Here is a 26,334-nt window from a genome sequence, read left to right as displayed (position 1 = left end):
TGAAAGAACATGGGATCGAACTGGAAGTTCTGAATGTGGCTGACAATTGGGGCAGACGGAGAAGCCAAAGATAATGGCACTTGCAATTGTCTGCATATCATACACTGGCTTTTTGTGATCATATATTTTGTGGATGCATACCTTGCTAAATCTGGATGGATGAAGGGTGGGCTTGGACTTCCCACAGCTCAAAGTACCCTGCCCTCTATTTGGACTGCTGTTTGAGTGGAGAGGTTTATTTGCGGAGCAAGAAGAATGTGGGAGGAGGAAGAGAAGTGGAAAGTTTGATAATTATTATTATGAAGTAATGGAAAAATCAATAGAAAATAACCAATGAGGACATTGGGCTAGGAAAAAAAAAACCTTCATGTGAGTTGTTGACTCAGACTAAAAATTATTTTACAGAAAAAAAAAAAACATAAAGGGGTTGAGTTACTTGGAAAATATGACTCAAGTAATTGGGAAGAAGACGGGGGTTTTTATTTTGGGTCTTCATGGGGCTGTATGAGCAGCATTTTAGGACCTGTATGCTGGATATTTCTGGGGGTTAGTAGGAAAGAAACCTGGCTAGGAGAAGTTTTATGACATAAGTAGGGCCTTGATGATGTCACAAAGCTTTGGTTGGGGGTGGCAACTCTTTTCCTCATGAAGCACTAGTCTTCTGTAAAGGTGGGCTTACTATCTTAACGGTGGCTGAGGAGGTCAGTTCAGCTCTTGGGCTCCACAAATGTTCAACCGAATTTCCAGAAGTTGGAATCTAGAGAGCCAAGATATTTTCTTTTGGTAAATATGTTTAGGAAGCAACTAGGACCTCTGTAGTCAAAGAAAGGTTTCTTTCAAATCTGCTCTGGGTCCAAAATTTATGTCGTTAACAGCTCCTATATTTGATAGCTGGGGGACGGTTAATGTCGGGTATTCTCCCCACTCTATCTTTGCTAAACATGTCCAATTCCTCAGTCCACTTAAATGGCAAAGATCCTCTTTGTCCATATGTGTTTTAAAAGATAATTATTTCTAATAGGTGCTGTTGCACAGATTAATGTTTCTTTCTTTTGGCAGTTTGACTCACAGTACTCACTTCTCTAATGAAGATACAGAATATCTTTATGTAATCAACCTGGATCTGGATCAGGAGACACAATAGAGAGAGCCAGTGGACTGGAGTGCCATGACCTTGGGCAGGTGGTTATAGATCAGCCAACTAACCAGTAGCTTGAGTGGTAAGGAGAGGAGTGGCTGTTCTTTGAATTCTTTGCCATCTGTTCAGATATTTCTTTCTCACTTTAGGTATAGGCATAGCTTCCTCTCTCATTGATATAGTAAGTCAGGAAGTAGGTTTCTCAGTAGAGGTCAATTGCATTTTGCAGCAGGAATATGTCTCTGATACACATATACTGAGCTGTAGACAAGAGTTTGATAATTTTCCTATTAATTTCTTAAGAACATATTACATTTAGGTATCCAAATCTATTCAGCCCTCCCTTTTTCACCTGCTCCAAAGTTATTCCTAAAAAGAGCCTTGACCTCACATCCTCACCTTCTTATCCTTGCAGGCACTTATGGTGGAGGAAACCACTTTGTGTCTGATTTAAACTGAAGAGTTCTTCCTATGCAGAGATTGGCAGCTATGAAGCACAAGAACAGAAACAGAGCCAAGAGACAGTGGAACAGGAGTGCTGTGGCCTATCTCAGAAAGTCTCCCGCCATGATGAAGATGCCTCTCAGTATGAGTTGCATGCCACATCTCCAGAAGAAGAATGGGCCATCGCTCCAGAAGCAAAAACTTAGTAAGCCTTTTGAGGCCCTGGAGAATATTGTTGGCCGCAGAATTTCTCATGGCTGGAAGGAAGCCAATGAACCAGTCACCCATTGGAAAGCCATCATTCTGGTTCAACTGCCAACATATCCCTCTCTCTATTTGTTGAAATATGATGGGATTGATTGTGTCTATGGCTTGGAGCTTCATAGTGATGAAAGGATTTTAAACCTGAAGATCCTGCCTAATAATGTGCCATTTCCTCAGGTGACAGACACTCATCTCTCAAACACCATAGTTGGCAGAGCAGTGAAACATACATTCATGGGCACAAATGGCTCTAAGAATGACTGGAATGGGATGGTCCTAGAAGAGGTTCCAATCATGAAGACCTGGTTTTATATTACCTACAAGAAAGATCCGGTCTTGTACATTTACCACCTCCTGGATGACTACCTGGAAGGCAACCTCCACATCATGCCAGGCTCTAAGGAAGAGTGGAGTGGCGTGGTCCCAGAGAAGGTGCAGGCCATAACGACCTGTTTCTACATTGTCAACGAGAATGATCCGGACCTGTACCTTTACCACCATCATGATGATTCCATTGAAGGCAACCTCCACATCACGCCTGAATGTCCTCCAGTAGAGGTGACTTTGGAATTAGGCAGGGATTCCTTGGAGGGCAAAAGAGTGCAGTACAACAAAAAAGATGGAACCCAAGAGATAGGTAAAATTATTTGCCAAGTTCCCAACAAACCGTCTGTGTATTTCATCAAGTTTGATAATGACTTCCAAATCTATGTCTATGATTTGGTGAAGATCTGTTAAAGTGAAATTCTCAAATTTTGAGGGGCAGACTTAATGCTCTCTTTGGGAATGTGTTTTTTCAGAGATACCTCAGGTCTTCTATGAATCCTGGTATCTTTTCCAATGGATTATTCTTTCTCAAAGAATAAAAATTAGTTAACATGTTGTGTTATTTGGTCAATGATGGATTGTGTTTGGTGGATGGGGCATCACAGAAATACATGACTCAAAACAAAGCAGGATTTATGGTCTTTTCCGCTTGGAGAGTAAAGGACTGGGGATGCGTGATGTGGTAAAGGACAAGATGGCTCTCAAGTAAGCAATGAAGAGGGGACAAAAAGTTGTATGATCTCGGGGCGGTATGAAGCTTGAGGGAAAACCATGTCAAATGGAAAGGTGTGACCGATATCAGCGTGAGGTATTGGGACTTAAGAGGATAAAGAGTAGATTAATCAGGAAGGGACACAAATGTATACTCAAAATCAGAGAAAATTAGGTTTCATTTGGTGACTGGTTTAATTCGTACTGGCTGTAAGTCAAAGGATGTTTGATCTCCACTAGAGCATGTTGCTTAGTGAAAAGTGTCTTTGCTCAGTTGCTCTTCTCCAGTAAGTTGGACAACAAGCTACCTACTTAGTTTTGCCAGAATTCTGTCTGCCACCTACTTTGTCATGCCTGGATTCGGTATGCCTTGAACTCTCATAGGTCTTATCCATGCTATCCAACCCTTGTCAGTTCATTTAAATAATTGCCCTGCCATACCTGGAAAACAGTGTTCCCTTTCATGATCATGTTCTGTAGTACTTGGGCTATAAAACTCATGAACACACTCACCCACACACAGGATAAACATGTACATATGATGCCCACTAGTGTGTGACATGCACACATATGATGAATGCACCGAACTCCATAATATCAGTAAAGTAGGGAATCCATGATGCTAGGTGGGGTCTGGCAAAGACCCCACACACCCATCAAACCGCCAAATACCAGTATGGTACTGATGTCTGACTCCCATCCTGTAAGGAACCTGCCATCCTGTAACTGGGCTATTTTTGGTTCCTTCATCTTCACAAACTTGGTTAAAATGTTAGAGTTGTCAAACTGGGAGTTAGGGTCCAGCATGTAGATCAGCTGTCCCAGGTCAGGTGATTTGGCTACAATTTGGGTGAGAAATTGTACCAGGGAATTCTGGTACACCCTCTCCTCTTCTTCTCCCTGTCCTCATCATCACTCTTGTGGGTGGGCCTGGAGCACAAAGAAGGTAAAATGGAATAAGCCTCCTCCTTAGTGGAAAACCTTGTCAATCCTTAATTTGACCTGACTCTCTGAGGGAATGCAGCACATTTTTTCCTACTAGGTCTCCTCATTCATTGGTTCACTCATTTTTCCAATGAATGATTGAATTCATCCATTCTTCCTTGTCTCTCTCTCTTCTTTCTTCCCTTCTTCCATTTCCCCCATGATTGTAGAAATTTGAGCAGCAGGTCTGCATCCCCATGGGGCCGCCTTGTAAGGTTATGCTCCGAAACAACAACACAAAACTATTCTTTTAAGCACTGCCTGCCCCATTATTTTCAGCCTCTTAACCCATGTCTAATAATGTATGTTGCAGCACGAGGTGCGCTTAGAAGGAAAGATTTAGCATGTCTGACCTGGTGGCTGGCTGTATCGCCATCTGCCACAGAGTGCAGAGCTACCATTTCTGCCCATGGGAGAGGTGCATGGCATCTCTAAGCTCAATTCCTATTTCTCCCAGCATTCTCTTATGTTTAATCCACCCACCTATGTTCTAACCTTTCAGGCCAAACAGTTTCTTTATTTAATTAACCAATGACCTATACTCCATCATTACTCCTATTTCTGTTTAAACAAGAACGGAATCTTTAATTTTAACATAGCAAATTACATATAACAAAACAGTTATCAAGCAAGAATTACAGTTACAATATTTATATCTATTTTATCTTTTATCATAACAATGGAAAACTATAACTATCTATCTATTCTTCAACTCCATCAGAGACTCCAGAATAATACAGTATTACCTAAGCAAACAAAAAGTAAGCCATTTTCAAACTCTAGAAATGACAGAGACATCTCGCTGCCTGGACAGTCACCCAAAGTTCCTCTGTACCGTTGGTGTTTCCATCCTCAGCCTACAGGCCCATAGTTTCCAGCAGACATTTCCATGAAGCAGGAAATTGCAAAGGCAGTCACTATCTGCTTGTCTTGAAGAATGTTTTGCTGACCCTTTCCTGAATCAGGAACACGAAAAGATCATCTCACCTTTAGGCTAGTTCAGTAGTCCTCTCTCTGAGTGATTTCTGTGTACAGTTTATGCAACAATCCAGGCAAGAGCAGTTTCTTCCCCAAATGGCTATCAAACTCCATAAGGATCCTCTTTGATGTCTATATTCTTCCTGAAGTAGATATGTGCTGCCAAGAGTAGAGTGTCTCACTGTCATGAAAAACCCTAAGGTACTAAAACATTAAATAGCCTAGTTTGTAGTCTAGAGAGATATGAATAATGCCTATCTGACTGAAATATATATATCTATGTAGCTAGAAAATCTAACTAACATGACTACAAACTTGACTATTATTAATGATTATCCATTAATAACCTATATACATTATATTTTTAAATGAACTACACAATCACAATACCTTAATTAAGATCAAAAATGCATATACATATAACAAAATTGACCTAAAATCTCTATCAGTAAAGCAAAATCTATACTAATGCAAATATTCATATCTATATCACATCCCACTTTAAATGTAAAAGAACGTTTATAGGCCATATTTGGGAACGTGGGTGCAGTTTTTTCTCTCCAAAATGCTTCCTGCTGAATGGTGGCATCATTATTGATTTATCTCAGTTGGCAGTTGAGTGAAGCAATTTTTTAAAGGTGTTCACAGCAACCTTTAAATAGGGCATGGTCCATCCTACCATATTAGGATAGAGCCATCCACAGACTATCACCCTCCGTGAAAACAAAATAGAAACTCCTTTCCAAAGCATCATGTCCTTAGATCTAAATTTCAAAGTCAAGGCATTTTCAAAATATCTATGTTGGATTATTTCAGCAGCTTTTATAAAGAAACATCTTTTAGCAGCTATTGCTACTGCCTCAAAATTCAAATGATTCAAAAAGAGCATAATAGCATACAATATCAAAATTCGCTGTGAATTTTCCATCTTTGTGCACTTCAATTTAACCTCTATTTTGTTTATTTTTCCTTTTTATTTTTTGCCTTTTGAGACAGGTTCTCTGTATCTTTGACCTGGAATAACTCTGTATACCTGTCTGTCCTTGAAGTCTCAGAGATCTGCCTCTCTCTGCCTTTCAGGCATTGGGATTAAAGGTGTATGCTACTACACATTGTACTCACAAAGATCTGTTTGTCTCTGCCTTCAAGGCACTGGGATTAAAGGTGTGTGCTACCTCACCCTGAAGGTACAGAGGTCAATCTCCCTCTGCCTCCCATGTGCTGGGTTTACAGGTTTGTACTACCACACCCAACAACCCTCTTCCTTTTTTTTAACTTCAAGAACTTCAAATTTTAGCCTGCACATATTTTAAACACACTGTAAATAATTTAAAAATTTTCTTTGTCTTTGAATCTCTCTTTACTCTATTTGTCTCTCTGTTTTTCTGACCACATGAGTCTTTCATTTACCAAGCAATCTCAGTAGGACTAAAGCCGTGGCTTTGCTGGCCAGATGTAGCCCATTCCTTAGCTTTCTGCCATTCCAACCATGTGGCTGAGGTACCGAACAGAGCCGCATTCATTGCCAAAGTCTACAGTGTTTCAGGTTCCTTGCCATCAAAGAGGCTGCAACAGACAACACTCAAGCCCTCTTTCTGTAGCTGGCCCTCCTTCATCAAACAGTCAGAGTTTGCCCAGGCAGGATGGCCCAGAAATCTGGCATTTTAAAACAACACAGTTTTTTTCCCTGCTACTGCTGAAAACATACAAGCATTCAGTTGGCTTTTATCAACACCATTTAAATGTTTTGTGGCAGGACCTCTTAAGGGCTGCAGGGTTTTGCAGCTGAAGCTGAGTCAGCAAGCCTCTTTTAGATGAGAGCCCTTGCTTTCTTCTAGCAAGCAGAGCAGACCGAGAAATCGCTGCTACCAAGAAAACATGCTTTACTCTTTCCCAAGCTTTCTTAGGCTTTCAGTGGATTCAGTTGTCCACAAGGCTGCAAGCCATTCTGTATTTATTTGAGCAGTGAGGCTGTGTCCCCAGCACCACGGCCGCATGAAGGTTATGCCTGAAATAAATACACAAAAACTGTATTCTTTTAAACACTGCTGGCCCATTAGATTCAGCATTTTAACCCATTTCTAATAATCAGTGTAGTATAACAAGGTGCACTTACCAGGAAAAATTCAGCATGTCTGACATGGTGGCTGGCTGCATGGACATCTGCCTCAGAGAGCAGAGCTATGGCATCTGCCGGGGAGAGGGGAGCATGGCTTCTCTGAGCTCACTACCTCTTCCTCCCGGCATTCTATTTTGTTTACTCCACCTACCTATGTTCTAACCTATCAGCTGAATAGGATTCTTTCTTTAATTAATCAAAAAACTTCTTCTGTCACTTTATCCTTTCAACAGCTTGCCCATATAAATCTCCCATGTGTCTTCTGTTGTATAATCTTTCATTTGTAAAGAACTTGCACTCTCAGGGGAGGATTTTTCTGACATCTCTGTGGATGGAGATCATATGAGGAAGATCAGATGAGCAACCATGACAACTCTAATGCTGTAGAGTTAGGTGGACCAGAGATTGATGGCTGACATTCCTGTGCTATGCATCAGATGCCCCTGAACTCTGGCCCTGTTGACAGACAGGCAGACATCAAGTTGGTCACACATACGTAACTCATTCAGGTTCACAAATACTGTAAATGGAGTTTTAATTCTTCTCCTAAACTAATAAAAATCCAAGATTAAGAGAAGAGAAGAGCCTGAAGTAAGGCCTCAAAATGGGTCATTTTGCAAAGGAAAGGTTACCTGCCTCCATGTATGCTGTCTCCCTTTCTTAGTCAAATCCATCCTTCCAGTGTCTAGCTAACAGCTAACCATAGGATTGAACCCAACTGCCTTTGATTTCTGAAATAAGTGCTGTTCCCTTAAGGTCTCATAACAGCACAGGAAGGTTTGTAAGACTGCCCCAGCAACAATTTAAAGCAATTCTAGGACACCAAAGATGCAGCAAATTTGGTTAATTGGTAATATAGATCGTTCTGATGGGACAAAATAATTTAGAATTAAAAAAAAACAGATTGGTGTACTCACGATGAATTTATGTGATATGGCACACACAGGCTTTTGGTTCTGAATACTTCATGCTCGGTGGGTTTTGGAGATTGTCGTGACCTTGAACCTAGCTGGAGACTTTGGGGCCTTGAAAGGACAAGACTTAATATTTCAGGAGATCCTTGTACTTGGTCCCCACTGTTTACTGATTTCCTTACAGAGAATGAGCAGCCATCTACTCCTGCTGCCATGCCTTCCCCACATGAACAGAGAGAAGACCCTATACACACAGGTCGCTTGTATCACATGTGAAGGCATAAGTCACAAACAAACTCCCACAGCAGTTTAGAATTGTGATTAATAGAATGATTAGTTCTTGAAAGGGGAAAAACTTAGAGATCACAATCCCTGACAAAAGCCCTCTGCAGGATCAGAAAAGGAGCCTAGTAGCCGGAAGGGAAGCTCAAGCAAGAGATCAAGCTGAAGGTAGAAGTTGCTTTTTAAAAGAGAGAGAGACCACAACTCAATGGGCTGGTCTCTCAGTGGCTATTCAGGAAACATCACAGTGAAAGGATCTGCTTCATGCATGAGAGTCACCGATGATTTCCCTTTAAGAAAAAAACCCATCAAAACTCCCAATAACATCATCAGCATTCAACAACATGTCTATGATTTCTTTGCCTTGCCTTTGATTGTGCAGTAAATGATGCTGATAGTTAATCTGTGCAATTAATGCAAATTTCCTTGTAACCGACTAGACAGAATTGACAGGTTATCTTAAACACAGCAGGGAGTCACTCTACAATGGAACTGGTTCATCATCACCTGTGTGACAGTGACATAATTAAGATCTTTCCTTTGTCTATAAATCTCATTATGTTCAACATGATATGTTGTCATACAGATTTCTTAGGGTTTTGTCCCACTGGTGGTTTCCTTGGTATGCTTACATAATTTTTGCCAGATCCAATCAGTTTTGCCATTCTCTCTGCTCCACGTCATTGTGTTCCCCTTATTTTCCAGTACAGGCATTTTAGACATCTTGTAACTGTTGTAAGAGTATCTCATGAACCACCTAAATGATTTAGGGTTTTATTTAGGCTGTGTTTTATCTTCCATCACTGAGTTCATTGACTTTCCTTGGGCGTAATTCCTGGGACACTGAGCCTAACTCCTGGGGGATTCCTCCAGTTATTTCTCCTTGCTGAGACAGTTTCCACCCTCACTATTACTGTGAGAGTGTTTCTGTAGGAAATATTCTTCTCAAAATGAGAAGAAACTTCAATATTACAATCCATTTGTTATTGTGATTTAAGCACACACACACATATACACACAAGTTAAAGCACATACACTGATGATATCTCAATTTATGGGGCCATTCTGGGGATGTCAAGATCGATATCTCTCGAGTGGTTCTCAGAAGGCCATAGGGTGACCCTCTCTAGGAACTTAAGCAGGGAGGAGAAATTGACCGCACTGTGACATGTCCCTAGGAACTATGGGTGCTTTGTCCCATAGTCAGACTGATGACTGACTATCTTGAAAACCACCATGGAACTTTTGTTTGGCAAATGATGGAGATCAAGTCAGGGTCAAAATCAGAAACCTAGATGGAACTTCCAAGCTCCAGTGGAAAAGCAGATGGATGGAGAAAAAGAGCAAGGATGTCAGGAATATAAGGGCTTGGTCCACACTATGAGACACTGTGCCTGAACTAAGGGGATTTCAACTAATCCAGTGACCTGGGAATGAAAGAACATGGGATCAAACTGGAAGCTCTGAATGTGGCTGACAATTGGGGCAGACGAAGAAGCCAAAGATAATGGCACTTGCAATTGTCTGCATGTCATACACTGGCTTTTTGTGATCATATTTTTTGTGGATGCATACCTTGCTAAATCTGGATGGATGAAGGGTGGGCTTGGACTTCCCACAGCTCAAAGTACCCTGCCCTCTATTTGGACTGCTGTTTGAGTGGAGAGGTTTATTTGCGGAGCAAGAAGAATGTGGGAGGAGGAAGAGAAGTGGAAAGTTTGATAATTATTATTATGAAGTAATGGAAAAATCAATAGAAAATAACCAATGAGGACATTGGAGCTAGGGAAAAAAAACCTTCATGTGAGTTGTTGACTCAGACCAAAAATTATTTTACAGAAAAAAAAAAAAAACACATAAAGGGATTGAGTTACTTGGAAAATATGACTCATGTAATTGGGAAGAAGATTGGGGTTTTTATTTTGGGTCTTCATGGGGCTGTATGAGCAGCATTTTAGGACCTGTATTTTGGATATTTCTGGGGGTTAGTAGGGAAGAAACCTGGCTAGGAGGAGTTTTATGACATAAGTAGAGCCTTGATGATGTCACAAAGCTTTGGTTGGGGGTGGCAACTCTGTTCCACATGAAGCACTGGTCTTCTGTGAAGGTGGGCTTACTATCTTCACGCTGGCTGAGGAGGTCAGTTCAGCTCTTGGGCTCCACAACTGTTCAACCGAATTTCCAGAAGTTGGAATCTAGAGAGCCAAGATATTTTCTTTTGGTAAATATGTTTAGGAAGCAACTAGGACCTCTGTAGTCAAAGAAAGGTTTCTTTCAAATCTGCTCTGGGTCCAAAATTTATGTCGTTAACAGCTCCTATATTTGATAGCTGGGGGATGGTTAATGTCAGGTATTCTACCCACTCTATCTTTGCTAAAAATGTCCAATTTCTCAGTCCACTTAAATGGCAAAAATCCTCTTTGTCCATATGTGTTTTAAAAGATAATTATTTCTAATAGGTGCTGTTGCACAGATTAATGTTTCTTTCTTTTGGCAGTTTGACTCACAGTACTCACTTCTCTAATGAAGATACAGAATATCTTTATGTAATCAACCTGCATCTGGATCAGGAGACACAATAGAGAGAGCCAGTGGACTGGAGTGCCATGACCTTGGGCAGGTGGTTATAGATCAGCCAACTAACCAGTAGCTTGAGTGGTAAGGAGAGGAGTGGCTGTTCTTTGAATTCTTTGCCATCTGTTCAGATATTTCTTTCTCACTTTAGGTATAGGCATAGCTTCCTCTCTCATTGATATAGAAAGTCAGGAAGTAGGTTTCTCAGTAGAGGTCAATTGCCTTTTGCAGCAGGAATATGTCTCTGATACACATATACTGAGCTGTAGACAAGAGTTTGATAATTTTCCTATTAATTTCTTAAGAACATATTCCATTTAGGTATCCAAATCTATTCAGCCCTGCCTTTTTCACCTGCTCCAAAGTTATTCCTAAAAAGAGCCTTGACCTCACATCCTCACCTTCTTATCCTTGCAGGCACTTATGGTAGAGGAAACCACTTTGTGTCTGATTTAAACTGAAGAGTTCTTCCTATGCAGAGATTGACAGCTATGAAGCCCAAGCACAGAAACAGAGCCAAGAGACAGTGGAACAGGAGAGCTGTGGCCTATCTCAGAAAGTCTCCCGCCATGATGAAGATGCCTCTTAGTATGAGCTGCATGCCACCTCTCCAGAAAAAGAATGGGCCATCGCTCCAGAAGCAAAAACTTAGTAAGCCTTTTGAGGCCCTGGAGAATATTGTTGGCCGCAGAATTTCTCATGGCTGGAAGGAAGCCAATGAACCAGTCACCCATTGGAAAGCCATCATTCTAGATCAACTGCCAACATATACCTCTCTCTATTTGTTGAAATATGATGGGATTGATTGTGTCTATGGCTTGGAGCTTCATAATGATGAAAGGATTTTAAACCTGAAGATCCTGCCTAATAATGTGCCATTTCCTCAGGTGACAGACACTCATCTCTCAAACACCATAGTTGGCAGAGCAGTGAAACATACATTCATGGGCACAAATGGCTCTAAAAATGACTGGAACAGGATGGTCCTAGAAGAGGTGCCAATCATGAAGACCTGGTTTTATATTACCTACAAGAAACATCCGGTCTAGTACATTTACCACCTCCTGGATGACTACCTGGAAGGCAACCTCCACATCATGCCAGGCTCTAAGGAAGAGTGGAGTGGCGTGGTCCCAGGTGAGGTGCAGACCATAACGACCTGTTTCTACATTGTCAACGAGAATGATCCGGTCCTGTACCTTTACCACCATCATGATGATTCCATTGAAGGCAACCTCCACATCACGCCTGAATGTCCTCCAGTAGAGGTGACTTTGGAATTAGGCAGGGATTCCTTGCAGGGCAAAAGAGTGCAGTACAACAAAAAAGATGGAACCCAAGAGATAGGTAAAATTATTTGCCAAGTTCCCAACAAACCTTCTGTGTATTTCATCAAGTTTGATAATGACTTCCATATCTATGTCTATGATTTGGTGAAGATCTGTTAAAGTGAAATTCTCAAATTTTGAGGGGCAGACTTAATTCTCTCTTTGGGAATGTGTTTTTTCAGAGATACCTCAGGTCTTCTATGAATCCTGGTATCTTTTCCAATGGATTATTCTTTCTCAAAGAATAAAAATTTGTTAACATGTTGTGTTATTTGGTCAATGCTGGATTGTGTTTGGTGGATGGGGCATCACAGAAATACATGCCTCCAAACAAAGCAGGATTTATGGTCTTTTCCCCTTGGAGAGTAAAGGACTGGGGATGCGTGGTGTGGTAAAGGACAAGATGGCTGTCAAGGAAGCAGTGGAGAGGGGACAAAAAGTTGTATGATCTTGGGGCGGTATGAAGCTTGAGTGAAAACCATGTCAAATGGAAAGATGTGACCGATATCAGCGTGAGGTATTGGGACTTAAGAGGATAAAGAGTAGATTAATCAGGAAGGGACACAAATGTATACTCAAAATCAGAGAAAATTAGGTTTCATTTGATGAATGGTTTAATTCGTACTGGCTGTAAGTCAAAGGATGTTTGATCTCCACTAGAGCATGTTGCTTAGTGAAAAGTGTCTCCGCTCAGTTGCTCTTCTCCAGTAAGTTGGACATCAAGCTACCTACTTAGTTTTGCCAGAATTCTGTCTGCCACCTACTTTGTCATGCCTGGATTCGGTATGCCTTGAACTCTCATAGGTCTTATCCATGCCATCCAACCCTTGTCAGTTCATTTAAATAATTGCCCTGCCATATCTGGAAAACAGTGTTCCCTTTCATTGATCATGTTCTGTAGTACTTGGGCTATAAAACACATGAACACACTCACCCACACACAGGATAAACATGTACATATGATGCCCACTAGTGTGTGACATGCACACATATGATGAATGCACCGAACTCCATAATATCAGTAAAGTAGGGAATCCATGATGCTAGGTGGAGTCTGGCAAAGACCCCACACACCCATCAAACCGCCAAATACCAGTATGGTACTGATGTCTGACTCCCATCCTGTAAGGAACCTGCCATCCTGTAACTGGGCTATTTTTGGTTCCTTCATCTTCACAAACTTGGTTAAAATGTTAGAGTTGTCAAACTGGGAGTTAGGGTCCAGCATGTAGATCAGCTGTCCCAGGTCAGGTGATTTGGCTACAATTTGGGTGAGAAATTGTACCAGGGAATTCTGGTACACCCTCTCCTCTTCTTCTCCCTGTCCTCATCATCACTCTTGTAGGTGGGCCTGGAGCACAAAGAAGGTAAAATGGAATAAGCCTCCTCCTTAGTGGAAAACCTTGTCAATCCTTAATTTGACCTGACTCTCTGAGGGAATGCAGCACATTTTTTCCTACTAGGTCTCCTCAGTCATTGGTTCACTCATTTTTCCAAGGAATGATTGAATTCTTCCATTCTTCCTTGTCTCTCTCTCTTCTTTCTTCCCTTCTTCCATTTCCCCCTTGATTGTAGAAATTTGAGCAGCAGGGCTGCATCCCCATGGGGCCGCCTTGTAAGGTTATGCTCCGAAATAACAACACAAAACTATTCATTTAAACACTGCCTGCCGCATTATTTTCAGCCTCTTAACCCATGTCTAATAATGTATGTTGCAGCACGAGGTGCGCTTAGAAGGAAATATTTAGCATGTCTGACCTGGTGGCTGGCTGTATCGCCATCTGCCTCAGAGTGCAGAGCTACCATTTCTGCCCATGGGAGAGGTGCATGGCATCTCTAAGCTCAATTCCTATTCCTCCCAGCATTCTCTTATGTTTATTCGACCCACCTATGTTCTAACCTTTCAGGCCAAACAGTTTCTTTATTTAATTAACCAATGAACTATACTCCATCATTACTCCTATTTCTGTTTAAACAAGAACGGAATCTTTAACTTTAACATAGCAAAATTACATATAACAAAACAGTTATCAAGCAAGAATTACAGTTACAATATTTATATCTATTTTATCTTTTATCATAACAATGGAAAACTATAACTATCTATCTATTCTTCAACTCCATCAGAGACTCCAGAATAATACAGTATTACCTAAGCAAACAAAAAGTAAGCCATTTTCAAACTCTAGAAATGACAGAGACATCTCGCTGCCTGGACAGTCACCCAAAGTTCCTCTGTACCGTTGGTGTTTCCATCCTCAGCCTACAGGCCCATAGTTTCCAGCAGACATTTCCATGAAGCAGGAAATTTCAAAGGCAGTCACTATCTGCTTGTCTTGAAGAATGTTTTGCTGACCCTTTCCTGAATCAGGAACATGAAAAGATCATCTCACCTTTAGGCAAGTTCAGTAGTCCTCTCTCTGAGTGTTTTCTGTGTACAGTTTATGCAACAATCCAGGCAAGAGCAGTTTCTTCCCCAAATGGCTATCAAACTCCATAAGGATCCTCTGTGATGCCCATCTTCTTCCTGAAGTAGATATGTGCTGCCAAGAGTAGAGTGTCTCACTGTCATGAAAAACCCTAAGGTACTAAAACATTAAATAGCCTATTTTGTAGTCTAGAGAGATATGAATAATGCCTATCTAACAGAAATATATATATATCTATGTAGCTAGAAACTCTAACTAACATGACTACAAACTTGACTATTATTAATGATTATCCATTAATAACCTATATACATTATATTTTTAAATGAACTACACAATCACAATACCTTAATTAAGATCAAAAATGCATGTACATATAACAAAATTGACCTAAAATCTCTATCAGTAAAGCAAAATCTATACTAATGCAAATATTCATATCTATATCACATCCAACTTTAAATGTAAAAGAACGTTTATAAGCCATATTTGGGAACGTGGGTGCAGTTTTTTCTCTCCAAAATGCTTCCTGCTGAATGGTGGCATCATTATTGATTTATCTCATTTGGCAGTTGAGCGAAGCAATTTTTTAAAGGTGTTCACAGCAACCTTTAAGTAGGGCGTGGTCCATCCTGCCATATTAGGATAGAGGAATCCACAGACTATCACCCTCTGTGAAAACAAAATAGAAACTCCTTTCCAAAGCATCATGTCCTTAGATCCAAATTTCAAAGTCAAGGCATTTTCAAACTATCTATGTTGGATTATTTCAGCAGCTTTTATAAAGAAACATCTTTTACCAGCTATTGCTACTGCCTCAAAATTCAAATGATTCAAAAAGAGCATAATAGCATACAATATCAAAATTCGCTGTGAATTTTCCATCTTTGTGCGCTTCAATTTAACCTCTATTTTGTTTATTTTTCCTTTTTATTTTTTGCCTTTTGAGACAGGTTCTCTGTATCTTTGACCTGGAATAACTCTGTATACCTGTCTGTCCTTGAAGTCTCAGAGATCTGCCTCTCTCTGCCTTTCAGGCATTGGGATTAAAGGTGTATGCTACTACACATTGAACTCACAAAGATCTGTTTGTCTCTGCCTTCAAGGCACTGGGATTAAAGGCGTGTGCTACCTCACCTTGAAGGTACAGAGGTCAATCTCCCTCTGCCTCCCATGTGTTGGGTTTACAGGTGTGTACTACCACACCCAACAACTCTCTTCCTTTTTTTAACTTTAAGAACTTCAAATTTTAGCCTGCACATATTTTAACACACTGTAAATCATTTAAAAATTTTCTTTGTCATTGAATCTCTCTTTACTCTATTTCTCTCTCTGTTTTTCTGACCACATGAGTCTTTCATTTACCAAGCAATCTCAGTAGGACTAAAGCCGTGGCTTTGCTGGCCAGATGTAGCCCATTCCTTAGCTTTCTGCCATTCCAACCTTGTGGCTGAGGTACCGAACAGAGCCGCATTCAGTGCCACAAGTCTACAGTGTTTCAAGGTCCTTGCCATCAAAGAGGCTGCAACAGACAACACTCAAGCCCTCTTTCTGTAGCTGGCCCTCCTTCCTCAAACAGTCAGAGTTTGCCCAGGCAGGATGGCCCAGAAAGCCGGCATTTTAAAACAACACAGTTTGTTTTCCTGCTACTGCTGAAAACATACAAGCATTCAGTTGGCTTTTATCAACACCATTTAACTGTTTTGTGGCAGAACCTCTTAAGGGCTGCAGGGTTTTGCAGCTGAAGCTGAGTCAGCAAGCCTCTTTTAGATGAGAGCCCTTGCTTTCTTCTAGCAAGCAGAGCAGACCGAGAAATCGCTGCTACCAAGAAAACATGCTTTACTCTTTCCCAAGCTTTCTCAGGCTTTCAGTGGATTCTGTTGTTTACAAGGTTGCAAGCAATTCTGTAGTTATTTGAGCAGTGAGGCTGTGTCCCCAGCACCACGGCTGCATGAAGGTTATGCCTGAAATAAATACACAAAAACTGTATTCTTTTAAATACTGCTGGCCCATTAGATTCAGCATTTTAACCCATTTCTAATAATCAGTGTAGTATAATGAGGTGCACTTACCAGGAAAAATTCAGCATGTCTGACATGGTGGCTGGCTGCATCGACATCTGCCTCAGAGAGCAGAGCTATGGCGTCTGCCTAGGAGAGTGGAGCATGGCTTCTCTGAGCTCACTACCTCTTCCTCCCGGCATTCTATTTTGTTTATTCCACCTACCTATGTTCTAACCTATCAGCTGAAGCGCATTCTTTCATAATTAATCAATAAACTTCTTCTGTCACTTTATCCTTTCAACAGCTTGCCCCTATAAATCTCCCATGTGTCTTCTGTTGTACAATCTTTCATTTGTAAAGAACTTGCACTCTCAGGGGAGGATTTTTCTGACATCTCTGTGGATGGAGATCATATGAGGAAGATCAGATGAGCAACCATGACAACTCTAATGCTGTAGAGTTAGATGGACCAGAGAATGATGGCTGACATTCCTGTGCTATGCATCAGATGCCCCTGAACTCTGGCCCTTTTGACAGACAGGCAGACATCAAGTTGGTCACACATACTTAACCCATTCAGGTTCACAGATACTGTAAATGGAGTTTTAATTCTTCTCCTAAACTAATAAAAAAACCAAGATTAGGAGAAGAGAAGAGCCTGAAGTAAGGCCTCAAAATGGGTCATTTTGCAAAGGAATGGTTACCTGCCTCCATGTATGCTGTCTCCCTTTCTTAGTCAAATCCATCCTTCCAGTGTCTAGCTGACAGCTAACCATAGGATTGAACCCAACTGCCTTTGATTTCTGAAATAAGTGCTGTCCCCTTAAGGTCTCATAACAGCACAGGAAGGTTTGTAAGACTGTCCCAGCAACAATTTAAAGCAATTCTAGGACACCAAAGATGCAGCAAATTTGGTTAATTGGTAATATAGATCGTTCTGATGGGACAAAATAGTTTAGAATTAAAAAAAAAACAGATTTGTGAACTCACGATGAATTTATGTGATATGGCACACACAGGCTTCTGGTTCTGAATACTTCATGCTCGGTGGGTTTTGGAGATTGTCGTGACCCTGAACCTAGCTGGAGGCTTTGGGGCCTTGAAAGGACAAGACTTAATATTTCAGGAGATCCTTGTACTTGGTCCCCACTGTTTACTGATTTCCTCACAGAGAATGAGCAGCCATCTACTCCTGCTGCCATGCCTTCCCCACATGAACAGAGAGAAGACCCTATACACACAGGTCGCTTGTATCACATGTGAAGGCATAAGTCACAAACAAACTCCCACAGTAGTTTTGAATTGTGATTAATAGAATGATAAGTTCTTGAAAGGGGAAAAACTTAGAGATCACAATCCCTGACAAAAGCCCTCTGCAGGATCAGAAAAGGAGCCTAGTAGCCGGAAGGGAAGCTCAAGCAAGAGATCAAGCTGAAGGTAGATGTTGCTTTGTAAAAGAGAGAGAGACCACAACTCAATGGGCTGGTCTCTCAGTGGCTATTCAGGAACCATCACAGAGAAAGGATCTGCTTCATGCATGAGAGTCACCGATGATTTCCCTTTAAGAAAAAAACCCATCAAACCTCCCAATAACATCATCAGCATTCAACAACATGTCTATGATTTCTTTGCCTTGCCTTTGATTGTGCAGTAAATGATGCTGATAGTTAATCTGTGCAATTAATGCAAATTTCCTTGTAACTGACTAGACAGAATTGACAGGTTATTATAGAAACAGCAGGGAGTCACTCTACGATGGAACTGGTTCATCATCACCTGTGTGACAGTGACATAATTGAGATCTTTCCTTTGTCTATAAATCTCATTATGTACAACATGATATGTTGTCATACAGATTTCTTAGGGTTTTGTCCCACTGGTGGTTTCCTTGGTATGCTTACATAATTTTTGCCAGATCCAATCAGTTTTGCCATGCACTCTCAGCTCCACGTCATTGTGTTCCCCTTATGTTCCAGTCCAGGCATTTTAGACCTCTTGTAACTGTTGTAAGAGTATCTCATGAACCACCTAAATGATTTAGGGTTTTATTTAGGCTGTGTTTTATCTTCCATCACTGAGTTCATTGACTTTCCTTGGGCGTAATTCCTGGGACACTGAGCCTAACTCCTGGGGGATTCCTCCAGTTATTTCTCCTTTCTTAGATAGTTTACACTCTCACTATTACTGTGAGAGTGTTTCTGTAGCAAATATTCTTCTCAAGATGAGAAGAAACTTCAATATTACAATCCATTTGTTATTGTGATTTAAATACACACACACAAACACACACAATTTAATGCACATACACTGATGATATCTCAATTAATGGGGCCATTCTGGGGATGTCAAGTTCGATATCTCTCGAGTGGTTCTCAGAAGGCCATAGGGTGACTCTCTCTAGGTACTTAAGCAGGGGGGAGAATTGACTGCACTGTGACATGTCCCTAGGAACTATGTGTGCCTTGTCCCATAGTCAGACTGATGACTGACTATCTTGAAAACTGCCATGGAACTTTTGTTTGGCAAATGATGGAGATCAAGTCAGGGTCAAAATCAGAAACCTAGATGGAGCTTCCAAGCTCCAGTGGAAGAGCAGATGGATGGAGAAAAAGAGCAAGGATGTCAGGAATATAAGGGCTTGGTCCACACTATGAGACATTGTGCCTGAACTAAGGGGATTTCAACTAATCCAGTGACCTGGGAATGAAAGAACATGGGATCAAACTGGAAGCTCTGAATGTGGCTGACAATTGGGGCAGACGGAGAAGCCAAAGATAATGGCACTTGCAATTGTCTGCATATCATACACTGGCTTTTTGTGATCATAATTTTTGTGGATGCATACCTTGCTAAATCTGGATGGATGAAGGGTGGGCTTGGACTTCCCACAGCTCAAAGTACCCTGCCCTCTATTTGGACTGTTGTTTAGTGGAGAGGTTTACTTGCGCAGCAAGAAGAATGTGGGAGGAGGAAGAGAAGTGGAAAGTTTGATAATTATTAATATGAAGTAATGGAAAAATCAATAGAAAATTACCAATGAGGACATTGGAGCTAGGAAAAAAAAACATTCATGTGAGTTGTTGACTCAGACCAAAAATTATTTTACAGAAAAAAAAACACATAAAGGGGTTGAGTTACTTGGAAAATATGACTCAAGTAATTGGGAAGAAGATTGGGGTTTTTATTTTGGGTCTTCATGGGGCTGTATGAGCAGCATTTTAGGACCTGTATGCTGGATATTTCTGGGGGTTAGTAGGGAAGAAACCTGGCTAGGAGGAGTTTTATGACATAAGTAGAGCCTTGATGATGTCACAAAGCTTTGTTTGGGCGTGGCAACTCTGTTCCACATGAAGCACTAGTCTTCTGTGAAGGTGGGCTTACTATCTTCACGGTGGCTGAGGAGGTCAGTTCAGCTCTTGGGCTCCACAACTGTTCAACCGAATTTCCAGAAGTTGGAATCTAGAGAGCCAAGATATTTTCTTTCGGTAAATATGTTTAGGAAGCAACTAGGACATCTGTAGTCAAAGAAAGGTTTTTTTCAAATCTGCTCTGGGTCCAAAATTTATGTCGTTAACAGCTCCTATATTTGATAGCTGGGGGATGGTTAATGTCAGGTATTCTACCCACTCTATCTTTGCTAAAAATGTCCAATTTCTCAGTCCACTTAAGTGGCAAAAATCCTCCTTGTCCATATGTGTTTTAAAAGATAATTATTTCTAATAGGTGCTGTTGCACAGATTAATGTTTCTTTCTTTTGGCAGTTTGACTCACAGTACTCACTTCTCTAATGAAGATACAGAATATCTTTATGTAATCAACCTGGATCTGGATCAGGAGACACAATAGAGAGAGCCAGTGGACTGGAGTGCCATGACCTTGGGCAGGTGGTTATAGATCAGCCAACTAACCAGTAGCTTGAGTGATAAGGAGAGGAGTGGCTGTTCTTTGAATTCTTTGCCATCTGTTCAGATATTTCTTTCTCACTTTAGGTATAGGCATAGCTTCCTCTCTCATTGATGTAGTAAGTCAGGAAGTAGGTTTCTCAGTATAGGTCAATTGCATTTTGCAGCAGGAATATGTCTCTGATACACATATACTGAGCTGTAGACAAGAGTTTGATAATTTTCCTATAAATTTCTTAAGAACATATTCCATTTAGGTATCCAAATCTATTCAGCCCTGCCTTTTTCACCTGCTCCAAAGTTATTCCGAAAAAGAGCCTTGACCTCACATCCTCACTTTCTTATCCTTGCAGGCACTTATGGTGGAGGAAACCACTTTGTGTCTGATTTAAACTGAAGAGTTCTTCCTATGCAGAGATTGGCAGCTATGAAGCCCAAGCACAGAAACAGAGCCAAGAGACAGTGGAACAGGAGTGCTGTGGCCTATCTCAGAAAGTCTCCTGCCATGATGAAGATGCCTCTTAGTATGAGTTGCATGCCACCTCTCCAGAAGAAGAATGGGCCATCGCTCCAGAAGCAAAAACTTAGTAAGCCTTTTGAGGCCCTGGAGAATATTGTTGGCCGCAGAATTTCTCATGGCTGGAAGGAAGCCAATGAACCAGACACCCATTGGAAAGCCATCATTTTAGATCAACTGCCAACATATCCCTCTCTCTATTTGTTGAAATATGATGGGATTGATTGTGTCTATGGCTTGGAGCTTCATAGTGATGAAAGGATTTTAAACCTGAAGATCCTGCCTAATAATGTGCCATTTCCTCAGGTGCCACACACTCATCTCTCATACACCATAGTTGGCAGAGCAGTGAAACATACATTCATGGGCACAAATGGCTCTAAGAATGACTGGAACGGGATGGTCCTAGAAGAGGTGCCAATCATGAAGACCTGGTTTTATATTACCTACAAGAAAGATCCGGTCTTGTACATTTACCACCTCCTGGATGACTACCGGGAAGGCAACCTCCACATCATGCCAGGCTCTAAGGAAGAGTGGAGTGGCGTGGTCCCAGATGAGGTGCAGACCATAACGACCTGTTTCTACATTGTCAACGAGAATGATCCGGTCCTGTACCTTTACCAACATCATGATGATTCCATTGAAGGCAACCTCCACATCACGCCTGAATGTCCTCCAGTAGAGGTGACTTTGGAATTAGGCAGGGATTCCTTGGAGGGCAAAAGAGTGCAGTACAACAAAAAAGATGGAACCCAAGAGATAGGTAAAATTATTTGCCAAGTTCCCAACAAACCTTCTGTGTATTTCATCAAGTTTGATAATGATTTCCATATCTATGTCTATGATTTGGTGAAGATCTGTTAAAGTGAAATTCTCAAATTTTGAGGGGCAGACTTAATGCTCTCTTTGGGAATGTGTTTTTTCAGAGATACCTCAGGTCTTCTATGAATCCTGGTATCTTTTCCAATGGATTATTCTTTCTCAAAGAATAAAAAATTGTTAACATGTTGTGTTATTTGGTCAATGATGGATTGTGTTTGGTGGATGGGGCATCACAGAAACACATGCCTCAAAACAAAGCAGGATTTATGGTCTTTTCCCCTTGGAGAGTAAAGGACTGGGGATGCGTGGTGTGGTAAAGGACAAGATGGCTGTCAAGAGAGCAGTGGAGAGGGGACAAAAAGTAGTATGATCTCAGGGCGGTACGAAGCTTGAGGGAAAACCATGTCAAATGGAAAGATGTGACCGATATCAGCGTGAGGTATTGGGACTTAAGAGGATAAAGAGTAGATTAATCAGGAAGGGACACAAATGTATACTCAAAATCAGAGAAAATTAGGTTTCATTTGATGAATGGTTTAATTCGTACTGGCTGTAAGTCAAAGGATGTTTGATCTCCACTAGAGCATGTTGCTTAGTGAAAAGTGTCTCCGCTCAGTTGCTCTTCTCCAGCAAGTTGGACATCAAGCTACCTACTTAGTTTTGCCAGAATTCTGTCTGCCACCTACTTTGTCATGCCTGGATTCGGTATGCCTTGAACTCTCATAGGTCTTATCCATGCCATCCAACCCTTGTCAGTTCATTTAAATAATTGCCCTGCCATACCTGGAAAACAGTGTTCCCTTTCATTGATCATGTTCTGTAGTACTTGGGCTATAAAACTCATGAACACACTCACCCACACACAGGATAAGCATGTACATATGATGCCCACTAGTGTGTGACATGCACACATATGATGAATGCACCGAACTCCATAATATCAGTAAAGTAGGGAATCCATGATGCTAGGTGGAGTCTGGCAAAGACCCCACACACCCATCAAACCGCCAAATACCAGTATGGTACTGATGTCTGACTCCCATCCTGTAAGGAACCTGCCATCCTGTAACTGGGCTATTTTTGGTTCCTTCATCTTCACAAACTTGGTTAAAATGTTAGAGTTGTCAAACTGGGAGTTAGGGTCCAGCATGTAGATCAGCTGTCCCAGGTCAGGTGATTTGGCTATAATTTGGGTGAGAAATTGTACCAGGGAATTCTGGTACACCCTCTCCTCTTCTTCTCCCTGTCCTCATCATCACTCTTGTGGGTGGGCCTGGAGCACAAAGAATGTAAAATGGAATAAGCCTCCTCCTTAGTGGAAAACCTTGTCAATCCTTAATTTGACCTGACTCTCTGAGGGAATGCAGCACATTTTTTCCTACTAGGTCTCCTCATTCATTGGTTCACTCATTTTTCCAATGAATGATTGAATTCATCCATTCTTCCTTGTCTCTCTCTCTTCTTTCTTCCCTTCTTCCATTTCCCCCTTGATTGTAGAAATTTGAGCAGCAGGGCTGCATCCCCATGGGGCCGCCTTGTAAGGTTATGCTCCGATACAACAACACAAAATTATTCATTTAAACACTGCCTGCCCCATTATTTTCAGCCTCTTAACCCATGTCTAATAATGTATGTTGCAGCACGAGGTGCGCTTAGAAGGAAAGATTTAGCATGTCTGACTTGGTGGCTGGCTGTATCGCCATCTGCCTCAGAGTGCAGAGCTACCTTTTCTGCCCATGGGAGAGGTGCATGGCATCTCTAAGCTCAATTCCTATTCCTCCCAGCATTCTCTTATGTTTATTCCACCCACCTATGTTCTAACCTTTCAGGCCAAACAGTTTCTTTATTTAATTAACCAATGACCTATACTCCACCATTACTCCTATTTCTGTTTAAACAAGAACGGAATCTTTAATTTTAACATAGCAAAATTACATATAACAAAACAGTTATCAAGCAAGAATTACAGTTACAATATTTATATCTATTTTATCTTTTATCATAATAATGGAAAACTATAACTGTCTATCTATTCTTCAACTCCATCAGAGACTCCAGGATAATACAGTATTACATAAGCAAACAAAAAGTAAGCCATTTTCAAACTCTAGAAATGACAGAGACATCTCGCTGCCTGGACAGTCACCCAAAGTTCCTCTGTACCGTTGGTGTTTCCATCCTCAGCCTACAGGCCCATAGTTTCCAGCAGACATTTCCATGAAGCAGGAAATTTCAAAGGCAGTCACTATCTGCTTGTCTTGAAGAATGTTTTGCTGACCCTTTCCTGAATCAGGAACACGAAAAGATCATCTCACCTTTAGGCATGTTCAGTAGTCCTCTCTCTGAGTGTTTTCTGTGTACAGTTTATGCAACAATCCAGGCAAGAGCAGTTTCTTCCCCAAATGGCTATCAAACTCCATAAGGATCCTCTTTGATGCCCATCTTCTTCCTGAAGTAGATATGTGCTGCCAAGAGTAGAGTGTCTCACTGTCATGAAAAACCCTAAGGTACTAAAACATTAAATAGCCTATTTTGTAGTCTAGAGAGATATGAATAATGCCTATCTTACTGAAATATATATATCTATGTAGCTATAAAATCTAACTAACATGACTACAAACTTGACTATTATTAATGATTATCCATTAATAACCTATATACATTATATTTTTAAATGAACTACAAAATCACAATACCTTAATGAAGATCAAAAATGCATGTACATATAAAAAAATTGACCTAAAATCTCTATCAGTAAAGCAAAATCTATACTAATGCAAATATTCATATCTATATCACATCCCACTTTAAATGTAAAAGAACGTTTATAAGCCATATTTGGGAACGTGGGTGCAGTTTTTTCTCTCCAAAATGCTTCCTGCTGAATGGTGGCATCATCATTGATTTATCTCAGTTGGCAGTTGAGCGAAGCAAATTTTTAAAGGTGTTCACAGCAACCTTTAAGTAGGGCGTGGTCCATCCTACCATATTAGGATAGAGGCATCCAAAGATTATCACCCTCTGTGAAAACAAAATAGAAACTCCTTTCCAAAGCATCATGTCCTTAGATCCAAATTTCAAAGTCAAGGCATTTTCAAAATATCTATGTTGGATTATTTCAGCAGCTTTTATAAAGAAACATCTTTGAGCAGCTATTGCTACTGCCTCAAAATTCAAATGATTCAAAAAGAGCATAATAGCATACAATATCAAAATTCGCTGTGAATTTTCCATCTTTGTGCGCTTCAATTTAACCTCTATTTTGTTTATTTTTCCTTTTTATTTTTTGCCTTTTGAGACAGGTTCTCTGTATCTTTGACCTGGAATTACTCTGTATACCTGTCTGTCCTTGAAGTCTCAGAGATCTGCCTCTCTCTGCCTTTCAGGCATTGGGATTAGAGGTGTATGCTACTACAGATTGAACTCACAAAGATCTGTTTGTCTCTGCCTTCAAGGCACTGGGATTAAAGGCGTGTGCTACCTCACCTTGAAAATACAGAGGTCAATCTCCCTCTGCCTCCCATGTGTTGGGTTTACAGGTGTGTACTACCACACCCAACAATTCTCTTCCTTTTTTTAACTTTAAGATCTTCAAATTTTAGCCTGCACATATTTTTAACACACTGTAAATCATTTAAAAATTTTCTTTGTCTTTGAATCTCTCTTTACTCTATTTCTCTCTCTGTTTTTCTGACCACATGAGTCTTTCATTTACCAAGCAATCTCAGTAGGACTAAAGCCGTGGCTTTGCTGGCCAGATGTAGCCCATTCCTTAGCTTTCTGCCATTCCAACCTTGTGGCTGAGGTACCGAACAGAGCCGCATTCAGTGCCACAAGTCTACAGTGTTTCAAGGTCCTTGCCATCAAAGAGGCTGCAACAGACAACACTCAAGCCCTCTTTCTGTAGCTGGCCCTCCTTCATTAAACAGTCAGAGTTTGCCCAGGCAGGATGGCCCAGAAAGCCGGCATTTTAAAACAACACAGTTTTTTTTCCTGCTACTGCTGAAAACATACAAGCATTCAGTTGGCTTTTATCAACACCATTTAAATGTTGTGTGGCAGGACCTCTTAAGGGCTGCAGGGTTTTGCAGCTGAAGCTGAGTCAGCAAGCCTCTTTTGATGAGAGCCCTTGCTTTCTTCTAGCAAGCAGATCAGACCGAGAAATTGCTGCTAACAAGAAAACATGCTTTATTCCTTCCCAAGCTATCTCAGCCTTTTTGTGGTTTCAGTTGTCCACAAGGCTGCAAGCCATTCTGTAGTTATTTGAGCAGCGAGGCTGTGTCCCCAGCACCACGGCCGCATGAAGGTTATGCCTGAAATAAATACACAAAAACTGTATTCTTTTAAACACTGCTGGCCCATTAGATTCAGCATTTTAACCCATTTCTAATAATCAGTGTAGTATAACGAGGTGCCCTTACCAGGAAAAATTCAGCATGTCTGACATGGTGGCTGGCTGCATCGACATTTGCCTCAGAGAGCAGAGCTATGGCATCTGTCGGGGAGAGGGGAGCATGGCTTCTCTGAGCTCACTCCCTCTTCCTCCAGGCATTCTATTTTGTTTACTCCACCTACCTATGTTCTAACCTATCAGC

This window comes from Microtus pennsylvanicus, chromosome Y, assembly GCF_037038515.1.
Source record: "Microtus pennsylvanicus isolate mMicPen1 chromosome Y, mMicPen1.hap1, whole genome shotgun sequence".
NCBI classification, from domain to species: Eukaryota; Metazoa; Chordata; class Mammalia; order Rodentia; family Cricetidae; genus Microtus; species Microtus pennsylvanicus.
The sequence above is the reverse complement of the archived record's forward strand: the minus strand, read 5'-3'. Positions refer to the sequence as shown.